This window comes from Aulonocara stuartgranti (genome assembly GCF_965226115.1).
Source record: "Aulonocara stuartgranti genome assembly, chromosome: 14".
NCBI lineage: Eukaryota > Metazoa > Chordata > Actinopteri > Cichliformes > Cichlidae > Aulonocara > Aulonocara stuartgranti.
This window is the reverse complement of record NC_138950.1, coordinates 39,615,934-39,633,735: the sequence shown is the minus strand read 5'-3', so window position 1 is coordinate 39,633,735 and position 17,802 is coordinate 39,615,934. Positions and strand designations below refer to the sequence as shown.

At 41.0% G+C, this 17,802-nt stretch overlaps 1 long non-coding RNA gene across 2 annotated transcripts; it reads right to left on the bottom strand.

The window, feature by feature from the left end:
* Positions 1–2,952: 2,952 nt before the first annotated feature.
* Positions 2,953–6,188, bottom strand: LOC309687114. Of its 2 annotated transcripts, XR_014270630.1 has the most exons (5): positions 5,638–6,188; positions 4,824–4,944; positions 4,578–4,740; positions 4,061–4,459; positions 2,953–3,971 (listed from the first exon to the last, which is right to left on the bottom strand). It is a non-coding gene; the product is annotated as an uncharacterized lncRNA (long non-coding RNA). The 2 variants fall into 2 exon arrangements; XR_014270631.1 differs by having other exon boundaries at positions 2,953–4,459; positions 5,638–6,186.
* Positions 6,189–17,802: the final 11,614 nt, after the last annotated feature.

Below are 17,802 nucleotides of genomic sequence, written 5' to 3'. Positions count from 1 at the left end.
TTAATGTTCAAGCCTGAGTTTCAAAAAATTTCAACATAGAAACAAAGCACATGCAGTCAGCTCTGCATGCTGTAGGTCAAACTGTCAAGACATACGAGAAGACCCCTCCTAAAACCAGAGTGATGTCACCATGAAGCAAACTTTGACGGAGTCCCCCAATAACAGTGTGGTCCTCCTAAGTCACATTTGGGTGGTTAACACACACACACACACACACTCAGATGTTATCCAGACTTGCACTTTGAAACAATGAAAAGGACCTACAAGCCACGGTCCATGTAAATCACATCACACCCAGGTGACTGCCAAACACACACACACACGGCATCCATAAAGAATGATGATAGATTAAATTATTAGTTCATTAAGTGGTACACTGGATTATATTTACCCTTTCAGGCTCTGGATGTTTCAGGTCCAGATCATTGTTTGGAAAGCTGTTTGGTTGTGGCTTTAGGCAGCTCACAGTCTTCTGAATCTGGCTGGTCTCAGTCTTCGTGTGTAACAGATAGAGAATGAAGACAAAAGAACAGTAATCTGACAGTTACTAAAAATGCATCACTCAAGAGGATGAATAGACCATTTCACTATCGGCAAATAGCGTAAGGTACACATCGTGCATGAGAAACATTCATTAAAATCTGTCCTAGGTCAATGTTACCTCTTCAAAATCTTGCACTGAAGAAGAATGCATGGCTTCTGAGCCTTGCTGAGGCATTTCTTCATCAAGATCCTGCAACAAAGAAAAGATTAGACCAAGTGCTCTTCTTGCAACTGTACTGGGCAGTCCTGTGCTTCTGTCTTTAATTTGCATGTGTGTGTGTGTGTGGGGGGGGGGGGGGGGGCTTTCCACTCAAGAAATGTTTTCTTCTGAAAAAAATACTGGCTACAATAATTAACAACTGATTCCTTTGCAATCATCCATCCTCTTCCACTTATCCTTATCAGGATTGTGGGGTAGCAGTTTTGGGGCCTATACCAGCTACCATAGGGCAGTACAACCTGGACAGATCGCCAGTCTAACATGGAAGGACAAGCATTTGCATTCACACCAAAGGGCAGTTTTGAATCACCAGTTAACCTAACCCCATAAGCTACATCTTTGGACTGTGGGAAGAAGCCAGAGTACACAGCCAGAGAGAGCCCATGCATTACAGCAGTAAAAAGTGCCTAAAACAAGTTAAGAAGTTGTATAGTACTATCTATCTTAATGTTCAAGCCTGAGTTTCAAAAAATTTCAACATAGAAACAAAGCACATGCAGTCAGCTCTGCATGCTGTAGGTCAAACTGTCAAGACATACGAGAAGACCCCTCCTAAAACCAGAGTGATGTCACCATGAAGCAAACTTTGACGGAGTCCCCCAATAACAGTGTGGTCCTCCTAAGTCACATTTGGGTGGTTAACACACACACACACACACACACTCAGATGTTATCCAGACTTGCACTTTGAAACAATGAAAAGGACCTACAAGCCACGGTCCATGTAAATCACATCACACCCAGGTGACTGCCAAACACACACACACACGGCATCCATAAAGAATGATGATAGATTAAATTATTAGTTCATTAAGTGGTACACTGGATTATATTTACCCTTTCAGGCTCTGGATGTTTCAGGTCCAGATCATTGTTTGGAAAGCTGTTTGGTTGCGGCTTTAGGCAGCTCACAGTCTTCTGAATCTGGCTGGTCTCAGTCTTCGTGTGTAACAGATAGAGAATGAAGACAAAAGAACAGTAATCTGACAGTTACTAAAAATGCATCACTCAAGAGGATGAATAGACCATTTCACTATCGGCAAATAGCGTAAGGTACACATCGTGCATGAGAAACATTCATTAAAATCTGTCCTAGGTCAATGTTACCTCTTCAAAATCTTGCACTGAAGAAGAATGCATGGCTTCTGAGCCTTGCTGAGGCATTTCTTCATCAAGATCCTGCAACAAAGAAAATATGGCACAAAGATTAGACCAAGTGCTCTTCTTGCAACTGTACTGGGCAGTCCTGTGCTTCTGTCTTTAATTTGCATGTGTGTGTGTGTGTGTGTGTGGGGGGGGGGGGGGGGGGGGGGCTTTCCACTCAAGAAATGTTTTCTTCTGAAAAAAATACTGGCTACAATAATTAACAACTGATTCCTTTGCAATCATCCATCCTCTTCCACTTATCCTTATCAGGATTGTGGGGTAGCAGTTTTGGGGCCTATACCAGCTACCATAGGGCAGTACAACCTGGACAGATCGCCAGTCTAACATGGAAGGACAAGCATTTGCATTCACACCAAAGGGCAGTTTTGAATCACCAGTTAACCTAACCCCATAAGCTACATCTTTGGACTGTGGGAAGAAGCCAGAGTACACAGCCAGAGAGAGCCCATGCATTACAGCAGTAAAAAGTGCCTAAAACAAGTTAAGAAGTTGTATAGTACTATCTATCTTAATGTTCAAGCCTGAGTTTCAAAAAATTTCAACATAGAAACAAAGCACATGCAGTCAGCTCTGCATGCTGTAGGTCAAACTGTCAAGACATACGAGAAGACCCCTCCTAAAACCAGAGTGATGTCACCATGAAGCAAACTTTGACGGAGTCCCCCAATAACAGTGTGGTCCTCCTAAGTCACATTTGGGTGGTTAACACACACACACACACACACACACACACACACACTCAGATGTTATCCAGACTTGCACTTTGAAACAATGAAAAGGACCTACAAGCCACGGTCCATGTAAATCACTTCACACCCAGGTGACTGCCAAACACACACACACACAGCATCCATAAAGAATGATGATAGATTAAATTATTAGTTCATTAAGTGGTACATTGGATTATATTTACCTTTTCAGGCTCTGGATGTTTCAGGTCCAGATCATTGTTTGGAAAGCTGTTTGGTTGCGGCTTTAGGCAGCTCACAGTCTTCTGAATCTGGCTGGTCTCAGTCTTCGTGTGTAACAGATAGAGAATGAATATACAGTGCATTTTTGAAGAGGCTTTTGAAACATTAAATAAACTGTATGAGAAAGATAAGTTTCAAGCTATTGTCTTTAAAATATTCACTGTCATGTATAGAGAATTTAAGGCCCTATGATTAAGAGACAAATAGTCAGTGTGATTTCTTTATTTTTTAAGCCATTGCTAAAGGAGTAAAACAATCACCTGTAGCAGCAACGAACTGTCACTAGGGCCCATTTATCTTCAAGGGACAAAATTTAAAATGAATCTAACTAAAGAGGCTACACAGCAAAATCTCCAGTGTTAAATTAACACTAGAGAGTGTCTATATGGGTCCACACAACACTGTTGAGTGTTGAATTAACACTTTTGACAGTGTTATATGTTTAAAAGTAACCTAGTCAGTTTTGAAGATTAACAAAGACTAACACTGAGCAGTGCTGATTTTCTAACACTGGAATATTTCTAACATTTTGAGTTATTTTCCAGTGTTAGAAAATCAGCACTGCTCAGTGTTAGCCATTGTTAATCTTCAAAACTGACTAGGTTACTTTTAAACATATAACACTGTCAAAAGTGTTAATTTAACACTCAACAGTGTTGTATTTAACACTCAGAGGTGTGGACCCTTATAGACACTCTCCAGTGTTAATTTAACACTGGAGATTTTGCTGTGTAGAATCACATTAAACATCAATCACTGTTAAAATTTAGAAACCGAAAGCCATTTTTTATTTCTGCATACCTGCTGATATTTTTTTAGTGCTTTTAGAGGGCTTTGATGTGGCAGCCATCACAATTGCCTGTTTTCCATTAGTACCTACCCCTGTTTTTCCAGTAGGTTATAGTACCATGTAGTTTTTCAGTAACTACTGCACCAAGGTTCCAAGTGATCCAAAGTGATCAGAAAATTTGACATAGACTGAATGCCACCAGGTGGCTGGTCAATGGTGTCACTCGATAAGTTATGAGTGCGCCTCCTTCGTGAAAATCCAAGCCATCATTTTTGAAACTCTGAAATGTTTGAAATAGCGACCAAAATTAACAGCGTGATCCCTGAATTGAACACTAAAGTATAGACTGAGCAGCAGGCATTTTGTCACCTTGACGTCCATGCTTGCTGTGGCATTTATATCACTGGATGCTCGGCTGCATTGCTATAGTTACCCCAGGCACAGTAGGTGATACTCAATTTCAGTGAAAAACTAGATGCCCTAAGTCACGTTAAGCCAATTTGAGTAGGTACAAATGTAAAAATGGCTTAGGGTATGCAATTTATCAGTTCCAAAAAGTACAATTGTAGAAATACCTTGCATCTCCAGAGCCAATCCGAGTCACCATAATTATAGTCTATTTCTTCGCCTGGACTTATGTCTCTGCTTGCAAATAAGCATAGATGGGGCTTTCCATTGATATTTAATATTTTCATCTTAGCACTTGGACTGATGTGGTTGTCGTTGACAAGTCTGCCTAATGACCCATCTTCTTGAGATGCATCCACACTGTGGGGTTAGGCAAAAAAGTATTAGCTTAACTAGTTAGTTAGGAAGCTTTTTTTTTCATAAATCAAAAGCAATGTGTCATTTAATCTTAATCAAACTACACTGATATAATACGCACCACCAGAGTTTTCCATCAAACTTGAATTCAAACATGAACACCTTCAGGCTGTCATGATAAACTCTGTGTCTCCGCTCACATTCTTCTTTTGTTATGAGTTTACCTCTGTATTCCAAAAGAAAGTCTCCTTTTTGGAATGGAACAGTCGTGAAAATGCCCCGACCTGAATTGCAGAGGCATACCAAGTGAGTGACAAAAGACAAAGTGACAAACTCCAAATCTAATCCAAACTAAAGACCAACTTACCTTTGAAGGCATTTATGTAGTGGATATCAAGTCCCAGTTTGTCCCTTCCAGCAGAAACATGACAGACTGCATCCTCCCGTGGAGGAATGCGTCTCCTTCGCATGTTCTCCTGTACGATTGGCTGTATTACCAAAGCATATAAAGTATTACGATTATCGTCATCATTGTCATCATCATCAGTAGTAGCAGAACTAGCAGTAGTGTAGTTTACAGCATAAACACAGCTGACTTATTCATAGTGCTAATTTATGCCTTCTTTTAAAATGTTAAAGGCCTAGTACTCAAAATGGCGACATGTGACATTTCTGTAATGGCGACTGCAGAGAGTGATACAAGTACTGAGAAAGCTCAGGGATCAAAACTGTAAGAAGTTTTTTCTTCAGGCATATAAATAAATACACGACTAAATACACTTATACCCTTGCTTTTATTTTAGGGCTGTCAGCAGAATGACAGACATTGGACAAACTGCCCGAAATTAGCTAACAGCGACATCAGGGATTTTGACTCAGACTGCGCTGGTTTAATTGTTAATCGCGTTAGTCGCGATGTCGGCATTAACACGTTTAAGCCACAATAATGCTTTAACACCGAGTAAATCCTAACACGGGTTAGCCCGCTTTATCGCGTTGACGCGGTTAGTCGTCAGCCCTATTTTATTTACTCAATGACAAACGCTGGGGCCGTTTTACTTCTTCAAAGACTCACTAACAGTCCATAAAGCATAAATTAAACCAGTTTAATATAGGCCTGTGCACCTATAATTTCATATAGTATTAAAGTCATGGTGCATTTTACATTAAAAAAGGCTTACCTTTGTGTTTTTAATCCGTCTTCGTATTGCCGTCGACATACACTTGTTAAAGGGCACGCGCGCGAAAGTTGTGGCGCCGTTTCCTGTAGGTACCGCCTATATATATAGCCTACCAATCACAATGACTTCCGGCCGTGTGTATTGAAAATGTGTATTAAATTGCAGTACCTACACACATCCACTCTAACTCGAAACGTCGCTGTGCAATACACTGGAATACACAAAAATCAGGTGAGGGGTATAGGTGGACTTTTAAGAAAATCAGAAAATCTTTTAATTATAGTTTAATAAATGAATTTACACTACAGTTTAAGCAAATACAGGTCAAAAGATAAATAATGACCTCATAAGAAGTAGAAAAAATTATTATTTAGACACTTAAAAATGCATTTACAAGTCATGTTTTAGGGGGACACATGAATACACAGCAAAAAGTCGAAATGTCCCCGGAGCCCAGGTACAGCGCAGGTCAAATGTCAATCCATACCACATAGACGCACTCACACACACACACACACACACACACACACACACACACACACACACACACACACACACACACACAGGGGTAAGCCGTGATTGAATTATATAGGACCCAAGATGCGGCAGCTCTGGTCCAAGTGAGTTTATTAACCAGATGTGGATACAACTGAGATGGCGAGAGTGAACATGAAACTAAGAAAACCTAAACTGGGAAAAACTAACCAGAAACAGAGATGCAGGGAGGCACAGGGAAATACACAGAACGAGAGACGCAGACAAACCAGCAACAAGGACGAGGTAACACACACTATAAATACACACACCAGGAATCAAGGGATGGGAAACAGGAGGGGAACACACCTGGAAGACATCACAGCTGACGAGGCAGGGGAACGTAAACAGAACGCACTGACATTAGACAGGGACCTTCAAAGTAAAACAGGAACACATACACGCAAAGACTAAGAAACGCGAACTAAACACAGAGACCTTACTATACAAAAGGGGATACACAGGCAGGGATAACACCAACAGAGGGAACACAACTAAACTCTAGGAAACCAAAACACAACACTCATGACACATAAAACTATCAAAAGTAAAGGTACAACAACCAAAAACACTGGGTCACCGACCCAGGACCATGACATCCTCGCAGGTATGGTGTTAAGGTACCGTGTAATTCTTAACTCTAATCTTAGTCCTCAAACTGTAACTCTGTTTTCAAGATTATTTTTTTGACATAATAATACTGTTCAACTTGACTTTATCGATAAAATAAACTCCTCTGTATGATGCTCCCAAGCTGAATTATCGTTACCTGAAACTGTTGTCAAGTTCTAATGAAAATAAACTGGAAATGTTCTCACAAGTGTGAAGAAGAACATTTTTTGTCTTTTTGCAGGTCAGACAGGTCAGAAAAGCCAAACAGTGTGGGTGATAAGTAGTAGTGTCTGTGTTCTGATTTAGTTTGACAGAATAGAGAGAGGACCGAAAGATAAATACAGAGTAGGAGTGATGAAAGATAATAAGTGCTGAAGAGGCGAGAAAGAACCACCCAGGATCCCAAGAACTTACCCAAGTCCACGAGTCTGACTGACTGATCATAACTGATCTGGCCAGTAAAGAGGATGATATCATAAATGGCGTGGAGTAAGTCGGTGGTCTTTTGTTCAAAGACATTTTGCATACAGTGCATTTGTTGAAGAGCAAGAAAGCAAGAGAGCCTTTATGACATGTTACTATGACTCTACTACTAACTTTGGTGTTCAACAATTAGAGACTGTTTGCCAAAGATAGCAAGATCTGCCCGTCAAAGTAGCCACACCCCTAACTACAGAATATACACAAGAGGCCAAAATGGTCGTCTCTACTGGCTGTAAAAAACAAAATTCTACTTCTACCGTCCAATCCATGGTTTATGGACCCTCATTTATGGTGTTTGCCATCTTGGTGGCTTTTTAAAAAAAGTTTTTTATTAGTTAGAATTAAGTGAGCTTGGCCAACAAAGTGTATGGGTCCATTTTTTGGACATGGATATCTGATAATTATTGCTAACTTAACTAACTTGTAACTACTACTGGAAGCTATTCACAGGAGTGTGGTTATCAGAGTCTGTATGAAGTGAATGACATTCTGTAACTAGAAAGTGCATTTTCTGAAGAAACTGCAGTGTGAATGCTTGAATCTGAATGTATGCACTGAAATGAATTAATTGCTGAATTCTAAGTTAAAAATGTTGAATGAGATGAAAAATACAGAATTTAACCTGAAAACAAAGGTGCTGAACTGCTAAAAGCTGACACTCACACAGAAGAAGAAGTTGGAAAATAGTTGAAAATGTTTAAATGTAAATTAGAAAAACATAAGAAATGAGAAAACACAATTTAGACTCAGAAAACATCTGAATGAATATTAAAAGTTCATATTCTTTGAATCACTGAATGACTAAAATGTGATCCCTCTGCTTGGATCCACACAGTTTTAAAGGTTTACATCTCTGAGCTTTGAAAGACACGCTGTTGGAAAGAGAAGAACGATGGCGACGTTTTGAGAGTAGAATGATGGTTGTAGAGCAAACACTGTGGACACAGCAGCAGTTGAAAGAGAAGTGTTTAAGATGAATCTTGGCAGAGTGAGAGAGGGCTCGTTAAGCAGGCAGGTGTGAGCCTGGTTGCTATAGTGACTGCACCCAATGGCTCCATACACACGACACAGACATGCGCCTCACTTTTGCTGCTTAAAATGAACAGAAACGTCAGGCCGAAACAAATCGTTCCCAAATGAAAAGTACAAGTCGTATTGACGAAATTCTTTCACCGTGAGCGACAGCAATGTCCAGTCTACTGAATTCTGTTTTCATGCCTGTGGAGTTTATTATATGGAATTATAACTAATTACTGATTACTTCCCCAAAAAAGTAATCCCGTTACTTTACTGATTACTTATTTTCAAAAGTAATTAATTACTTAGTTACTTAGTTACTTTTTAAAAACACGATTTACAACCTGAAGAGGCGATAAAGCGATATATCTTTCAGCCCAATTCTAGTCTCTTTTTTTAACTTGTTTTATCAGTTTTAATCTTTTAACTTCATGCATCAAGCAAAAATTTAATTATATGCAACATTCTGAGTTGAATAAATGAATTTAACATTTAAACCTATTTTCTGCACATTCCAGCTCATAAAATAAAATATTTTTTTTGTTTACACTCACTCTTTCAAATAGATGCAAGTAAAACACAGCAGAACATAAATAAAGTCAAAGACTCAGCGGTCCTGTTGCTCTATTTTCACCTGTAAAGCAGGACAGCGGTAGGCGGAGGTTTACCCTGGTGCAGGTGTGCAGCGGTCAGTGGAAGGATACGGCAGTGTCGCTGTGAGTTTCCCATTCCGTTGTTGCGCTCTCGGTGCTTGCTTGGAAGGTTAGGGGTTTTTATCGCTGTAAAAAGAAGTTTTCTTCTCACGCACGATAGACGCTAATGTTTTTGTCACTTTTTATGGAATAAAACTCAAAGTAAGGTCAGTACTTCCACGCTGCACGCTTATACTCTCTCCCACAATCGATATGTGATCCATTGTTGATCTGCACACAGCTGTTGTCACTAACGGCGCACTCGCTTATGTCACTGTCGTGAGACATTCTCGCAAAAAATCACGGTTTTAGTAACGCAGTAACGCAGCGTTCCTACGGGAAAGTAACGGTAATTTAATTACCGTTTTTGCAATAGTAATCCCTTACTTTACTCGTTACTCGAAAAAAGTAATCAGATTACAGTAACACGTCAGTTACTGCCCATCTCTGGTGGTGACAGTGGAAAGACACCATGCTCTTCTGATTTTCAAACGAACCTTCTGAGCAATTTTAACATTAGAGTCTATGGAAGAGTTGGAGGGAGGAGGCGGTGCATTGGTGACATTTACGAAAGAACCATAACACCTAGTACAATAGTAAACACATTGGATGAAAGAGGACAGCGATGGCTACGTTTTGAGGGTAAAATCATACCTGTAGAGCAAACGCTGGGGACACAGCAGCAGTTTTAAAAAAGATTTTAAGATTAATTATTTTGCTCCTCTCACTCTAGCAGTTGAGCTGTCTCACTCTAGCCCCAACATTCCGTCCCATACACACCCATTATAAACTCTGAAACGGGTGAAAAAACATCATGAAACTTAAACTGGAACTGAAGAAAAAGTATAATAGATATTGAAAAGATAAATACAAGTTGAATAGTTGAATGTCTTGTCTTCGTTTTAAAGTTTGAATGGTGGCTCTATGACAATGTATGTGGAAGTAGATACAGTTTAAATAGGAGGAAGTTGAATGAGAATTTGAAGGGTCTCCCCATTGAAATACATGGGAAATTTTTGTTGAAAAAACTTCCCTGGGCGTTTACCGTCTTATGTAGTCTGGAAGATGTGTGGATGGTGGGGTGGGTGCAGTTTTCTCTGTGGTGGGGTTGGGTGGACTGTCCAGGGCTCTGTGGAGCCGGAGGGCGCTACTGCACTGGGCCCCGGTCTGATAGGTGTTTGAATGGTTTTTCTAAGTTGAACGGTTTTGAAGGAGTTAGATGCCAAAAAACGTACGGAATATATAATAATAAAGATTAGAAGAACAATACTGTGAATGCTTTTCAAGCATTCACACTAATAATAAAGATTAGAAGAACAATACTGTGAATGCTTTTCAAGCATTCACACTAATAATAAAGATTAGAAGAACAATACTGTGAATGCTTTTCAAGCATTCACACTAATAATAAAATAGAATAAAGATTACAACAACAATACTGTGAATGCTTTTAAAGGATTCACACTAATTACAACAACAATACTGAATGCTTTTACAAGCATTCACACTAATTATGATGGGCGAAATAATCATTGGTAATGTTGCAAGGGAGCCAGAATAAACCTTTCTCAACTTCGATGTGAGTGACTGTAGTAACTAAAATTTGAAAAATACCTGCAACTGACGTGATCTGGTAGTAAAAACACTAGAGTGTTACCTAGGCAACTAGAGCCTGGGATATGTGCAAGTGACCAGTCACCAGCTTCAAACCTATGTGCAGCGAATTAATTACTCTCAGTCTTTACACAGCTTTGACAACCAGAAGGAAACTAGTGAGCTAATTCCCTGCTAGCTTTTAACTCCGTTAAACTTCATAAGTTCTGTCTTTATTGATGCCTGGATGTTAAACTTAATTGTTACACCTGGTAAAGCAGCAACGCTGATCATTTTGTTAAAGATGACAGAATTTAGACAGTTTTTAACTATCAGTGATGCCACAGTGTTCGTTTGTGTAGCACCCCACCCGTTATACTGAGTTTAAACCCACTCACCTCAGTTTCGACCCCCTAGGTGGGGTGGTAGGTTCGTTACAGCCCGGATACCACCCATGGATGTTGTATAGACAGGAATCGGGGAAACTAACAGTAAACCCTTTGCCTGCAGGTTAGACTTAACCAGTAGTAAAAAACAACCCCAGACAACTCTTTAACGTTTACTGAACGTAAGCATAGGAAAAATAATGTACAGCACACACCCTTTTTAACTCAAATGATATTCCACTTCCTTAAACAAATGAAATATACTTTGTAAATGAACTTAGTCCCTTTGAAATGCTATTAAATTATTTGAACTCAAGTTTTCACCTCTTGGTGATTATTTCACAAATACATCATTTGAAATATGTTATATGAATAAACTAAACACACAGTACTCACACATGGGCCCCACACACATTCACACTTGTTGCAGGCCTGATTGTTGCTCATGCTGGACGATGGCGAGACATCCTCTTCTCCCCAGTAAGAGCAGAAACAATCTGATTTACAGTCCAGTTGTTCGGTAGTTCGCTGCTCACCAGTCCCAAATTGTGAACAGTTTGGTTCATCTTTAGTTATATGATAATAACAATTCTATCTTGATATGCTATGTCTTATCACAGGTTAATTTTTCCTGGGTCGCGTAGCAGCCAACAACTCCTCCAGAGAGGCTGTCCTGGTGAGGGAGAAGTTCATGGCCCGCTTCTCGGCGGAGGGAGCAGTGTCTTGGCAGCCAATAGAATAGCCCAGCGACTTCCCCACAACAGCTCTGAGCCACCCACAAACCTCTGAAGAGTGTTCCTGCCTTTTTTTTTTTAAATTATTCTTAATAAATGGTGCTCTACTCCAAAATAAACTAACCTCTCTTTATTCTCTTAAATAATTGGTCTTCACTATGTTCCTATATTCAAAGGAGCTTGCAAAGAAAGGTGTCTGGACGCCTTTCTTTGCAAGCTCCTTTGACTACGATGACCTGGATGACTGAGAACCTTCACAGACATATGTTCCTATATAGTAGTATATTTTTTCATTAGTATAATATGAAATAAATTCTACATGTGTCAAGCTGTGTGCCAATATTTGCTGTGTAGTAGAACTGAGACACTACTAAAATTATTTGAAATAATATTCAAATTCTCAAACAGAAAAACATTAAACATAAATATATAAAATGTAACTATTTACAGAGAGACAGAGAAAAAGGACTCAGCTTAAAGTGGAAGAGCCTCAGGGAGAAGGAGAAGAAAAATAAGAACATTGTTTCTGCCCGGGAGAGCTTGCTGCCTCATCAGAAAACTACTGATCGCTAGGGTCCAATGTTTCCAAAATTAACACAGCTGTGCTGTTTTCAAAAACTAATTTATAAATTTAAAATTTCACTAATTCTCTCGTCTGAGGCAGCATGCTCTCCAGAGCAGGAACAAGGCCGAGGAGGAAATGCTCCATTGGAGACTGGCGTGGCCTCTTCAGGGACTCCAGGATGGCCAGCTCCACCGCTGATGGACCGTCCTGGGACTTCGTCCGCCTCGGAGCCGTCCTCCTCTGTGGGCCTGTAAAACACAGCACAAAACAACACAAAGTAATGAGAAGGCTGCTACTAGATTTTCAACATTGAAAAAAACAGGATGTAAAAAGCTATCAGTGCTTGCTGTACATACATGTGGGTGCAGCAGCAGGAGCTAAGGGACCAGGGACTGGGGAGCCAGGAGAAGCAACAGGGGATGCTCTGCTGCAGCATCAGTTGGCTCTGTCAAGACAATATTAAATGTTGACAGGTTGAAAACAATAGTCATAGAGAAATTATATACAGTGGTCCCTCATTTATTGCAGCAGGGGTTCTCAGAATAACTAGCTCCTCGCCACACACTTTATAGACTTTGTCACACACACATGAGTAGGGATGGGTATAGTTTAGGTTTTATCCGATACCAGTACCAAACCGGTACTTTTGAAACTGTGCCGGTGCTTAAAGAATGGAGAACACAAAATTGGTCCAAAAACCTCTCATGTTCAGCTGTTTTTTTGTAAAAAGATAACAATGTTAGCCTTTTCTGCAGCTGTAGGGGATTTATGGTATCACTCTTGGCTGGAAGCAGTGCTTAAACAATGGAAAAAAAACACAAACTTTGTCGAAAAACCTCTCATGTTTAGCTGTTTCCCACTTTTTCTTTGGTCATTTTAGCCTTTTTGGCCAGGGTGAAGGGAGTATCTGCCATCAAACAAGAAGACAGCCGCATGTAGCTATGATGGTGTTTGCTAGTTCACCTTACATGCATTAATGTAATAACGTGGTTAGCCTACTCAACGTAAATTACACACGAACAACATTAAGCTACTCACGCAGAGAAGAACGGCTGCTGCTGCATCATCATCCTCATCATTTCTGCTACACTGGCAGGGCTAGGGGCCAGGACTCTCCTCTTCGGGTTTTTGGGGGATGTTGCTCCGGGTCAGATAACAGACAACCCACGGGCAGTAGATGTGCTCGGTGTGAGGTCTCACAGCAACACTATCAAATACGGCGCATTTCTTGGCTTTTAACAAAATGCTATGCGTCGCCAGGTGTATCATCAGATTCGAGGTGTTACCTCCTTTGACAGTATCACAGTATCACCTTAAAGCACTTGTTGCAGGCTGCTGAGTTTGCATATTTTGCTGTGAAGTACAGCCAGACTTTGACCGCTTCGCCTTGGCCATTTTTAATCTGTAGTTCTGCTCTAAAAGAACGTACGTACCTGGGCCCGCCTACTACGCTTGCAAAGGTAAAATGATTGGCTGGAATCCAAAGTGTATGACATCTCAGGGAAAAAAAAGCACCGAAATAAAGCACCGAAATGTGCGCTGCTTTTCGGTCTGGTTACTACCGTTTATGTCAGAACCGGTACCCATCCCTACACATGAGCATTAGTCACAGTTCTCACAAGTTGATTCTCAAAGTGCAAACCTTTGTAGATTTCAAAACGTAGTAAAAGTGTTATTATGCCGCGTTTTTTTTTCATCTGCCTGCCACTTTTGTGCACCTTTTTCCCTCCCGGTGCAGGTGTCTATTTCCGAATGAGGGTAATAGTAATGGGTGTTTTTGTGCTGTTTTTTCTATTGGACGTGATGGTTATCAAAACCAAACATGATCAATTTGGCAAGCACAGGAGACACGACACGGAGGAGATTTGTCAATCAGGGTGCAGAATGCAATGCGCATTGTTGAAAGTTGTACTGTGCAATAAAAAAATCTGACAACATGCATAAATTAACTACCTACATTAATTCATTGTAAACATACCTTCTGACTGTGACTCCCCTGCTGCCTCTCCGAGCTCTCCGTGGTCCTCGGGGTGGGGAAGTTCTCCACGGTCCCGACCATATTGCCGCTAGTCTCCCACAGAGTGAGAAAGGGGTCCAGAAACCCCATGACCACGAAGAACTTCCATCTCCTCCCCAATCCTGCTGCAGACCAACTCCTCTTCTCGTTCTCCGTCCTCTTCTCCTTGGATTATGTGTCCCTGAGGCTCTTCCACTTTCTCCTGCAGATGTCCTCTGAATAAACACATTATCTTGTTAGCGGAAAGGTATTTGTACATCTGTGGGAAAATAGCGGTGGCTTGCTAGCTTTTTGCGCAGCTCCCCCGGGTCAGTCAAAAATTTCAAAAGAGAAATTATTGAACTTACCAGGTTGCCCGATCTCTTCACATATCTTCCTCCAATCTAGGTCCTGTTTATTCATGTCTCGGTACAAAAAGCAGGTGTTGTCGTACAGCTCCAGATGGTTTGCTACAGCGTTGATGAGCCTTTCCTCCATATTGAATGAAGAATGAATGGCTTTGGCTGGACCTGCCCCTTTGAACTAGGTCAGAGCCACGTCACCAGGTTCCTGATTGGTTGTTGCGGTGCGACTTGACGCTGGAGTTCAGATTTTTCCAAGTCGAGCGTTAGACGCGATACGAATGCACAAAATGCAACACACAAACTGACGCGAGTATTTTTATTCACGCGTCAAACACGTCAGTCGCGCTGACGTGTTTTCAGACGCAAATCTGCTTCTGAATTTTCGCGGAACCTCCAGTTGCGTTTCATCGTGCTCCTCCATTGACTTTACATGTAAACTTGACGCTCTGGTCGTGTCTATCGGGTTCGGTGTGAACGCACCGTAAGAGTTGCATACCAGGAAATCATACTTTATGATTAACATCATAGTTTTTGTTGCTCTACCTACAATTACCTTGTGACAAATTACAGGGCAAATTACATTCCGGTTACATTTACATCACATGAAATTAACTGTGAACACCTTATGTTACTGTGGCATTTAAGTCCATGGGAATTATGAGTATCTACTCCTGAATTCCCATCCGGGCTATACCCTCCCCCTTCTAGACGTGCTTGATGCTCCTATAACACAAAAATCTGTGCTCTGTACATCAAGCTCTAACTTAAAACAGGAAGGGCATAGTGGTAGCGGGTGACACCATGAAGTCTGGCAAGTGTTAACTCGTGAATCTCTATAAGTACCACTTCCCACTAAAACCCCATGGCTCAAAACCTCTACAGGCTGATCAGATGATTGTCCGAGTTCATCATAACTCAGTCTCACCACAGGCCTCTTTAGTCTTTGTGGCTGGCCCACCGCATGCTCCTCTGCTTTCAGTGACATCCCACTCTCTTTGGCTTCCTCCTCAGGGCCAATCACTGTAACTGCCTCAGAGTTCAGATGGAGATCTGGAGGGTTATAATCATCTGGATTTCTTTCAACATCTGCCAAATGAGTGGTTGAACTCTCAAGATGCAACACATTTGGCTTTTGACCTCGGTCCCTCAAAAACTGTTCTGACAGTAACAGAAGGTTTTCTCAATCCATGTGTGAGACTCGTGTCAAACATGCATCTTCAGATTCAGACTCTGAAGAAGATATTGTATCTCCCAGATTTTCAACTGGTTTAGCCTTGGCGAATCCCCTTTGGGATCGAGTGCCAGGTCTAGCAAACGACTCTGGTTCAATATTCAATTCAATTCAATTCAATTTTATTTATATAGCGCCAAATCACAACATAAGTCGCCTCAAGGCGCTTCATAGATACAGAGAAAAACCCAACAATCATATGATCCCCTATGAGCAAGCACTTTGGCAACAGTGGGAAGGAAAAACTCCCTTTTAACAGGAAGAAGCCTCCGGCAGAACCAGGCTCAGGGAGGGGCGGGGCCATCTGCTGCGACCGGTTGGGGTGAGAGAAGGAAGACAGGATAAAAGACATGCTGTGGAAGAGAGACAGAGGTTAATAACAGATATGATTCAATGCAGAGAGGTCTGTTAATACATAGTGAGCGAGAAAGGTGACTGGAAAGGAAAAACTCAATGCATCATGGGAATCCCCGGCAGCCTACGTCTATTGCAGCATAACTAAGGGAGGATTCAGGGTCACCTGGTCCAGCCCTAACTATATGCTTTAGCAAAAAGGAAAGTTTGAAGCCTAATCTTGAAAGTAGAGATAGTGTCTGTCTCCTGAATCCAAACTGGAAGCTGGTTCCACAGAAGAGGGGCCTGAAAACTGAAGGCTCTGCCTCCCATTCTACTTTTAAATACTCTAGGAACAACAAGTAGGCCTGCAGAGCGAGAGCGAAGTGCTCTAATAGGGTGATATGGTACTACAAGGTCATTAAGATAAGATGGGGCCTGATTATTTAAGACCTTGTATGTGAGGAGCAGGATTTTGAATCCTGGATTTAACAGGAAGCCAATGAAGGGAAGCCAAAACAGGAGAAATATGCTCTCTCTTTCTAGTCCCTGTCAGGACTCTTGCTGCAGCATTTTGGATTAGCTGAAGGCTTTTCAGTGAGTTTTTTGGACATCCTGATAATAATGAATTACAGTCGTCCAGCCTGGAAGCAATAAATGCATGAACTAGTTTTTCAGCGTCACTCTGAGACAGGATATTTCTAATTTTAGAGATGTTGCGCAAATGGAAGAACGCAGCCATCCAGGTCTTTATGTCTTTAAGACATTCCTGCAGTTTAACTCATTGGTGTGTGTTATCTGGCTTCATGGACAGATAGAGCTGGGTGTCATCTGCATAGCAGTGAAAATGTATGCTATGTCTTCGAATGATACTGCCTAAGGGAAGCATGTATAATGTAAACAGAATTGGTCCTAGCACTGAACCCTGTGGAACTCCATAATTAACCTCAGTGTGTGAAGAGGACTCTCCATTTACATGAAAAAATTTGAGTCTATTAGATAGATATGATACAAACCACTGCAGTGCAGTACCTGTAATACCTACAGCATGTTCTAATCGCTCTAATAGGATATTATGGTCAACAGTATCGAACGCTGCACTGAGGTCTAGCAGGACAAGCACAGAGATGAGTCCACTGTCAGAGGCCATAAGAAGATCATTTGTAACCTTCACTAAAGCTGTTTCTGTGCTGTGATGAGCTCTGAAACCTGACTGAAACTCTTCAAATAAACCATTCCTCTGCAGATGATCTGTTAGCTGTTTGACAACTACTCTTTCAAGGATGTTTGATATGAAAGGAAGGTTGGAGATTGGCCTATAATTAGCTAAGACTGCTGGGTCTAGAGATGGCTTTTTGAGTAAAGGTTTAACTACAGCCAGCTTGAAGGCCTGTGGTACATAGCCGATCATTAGAGATAGGTTGATCATATTTAAGATCGAAGAATTAATTAATGGCAGGACTTCTTTGAGCAGTTTTGTAGGAATCGGGTCTAAAAGACACGTTGATGGCTTGGAGGAAGTAATTATTGAAGTTAACTCAGAAAGATCAATTGGAGAAAAAGAGTCTAACTTAACATCAATGGTACTAAGAGTAGCTGTAGATAATATTACATCTGTGGGATG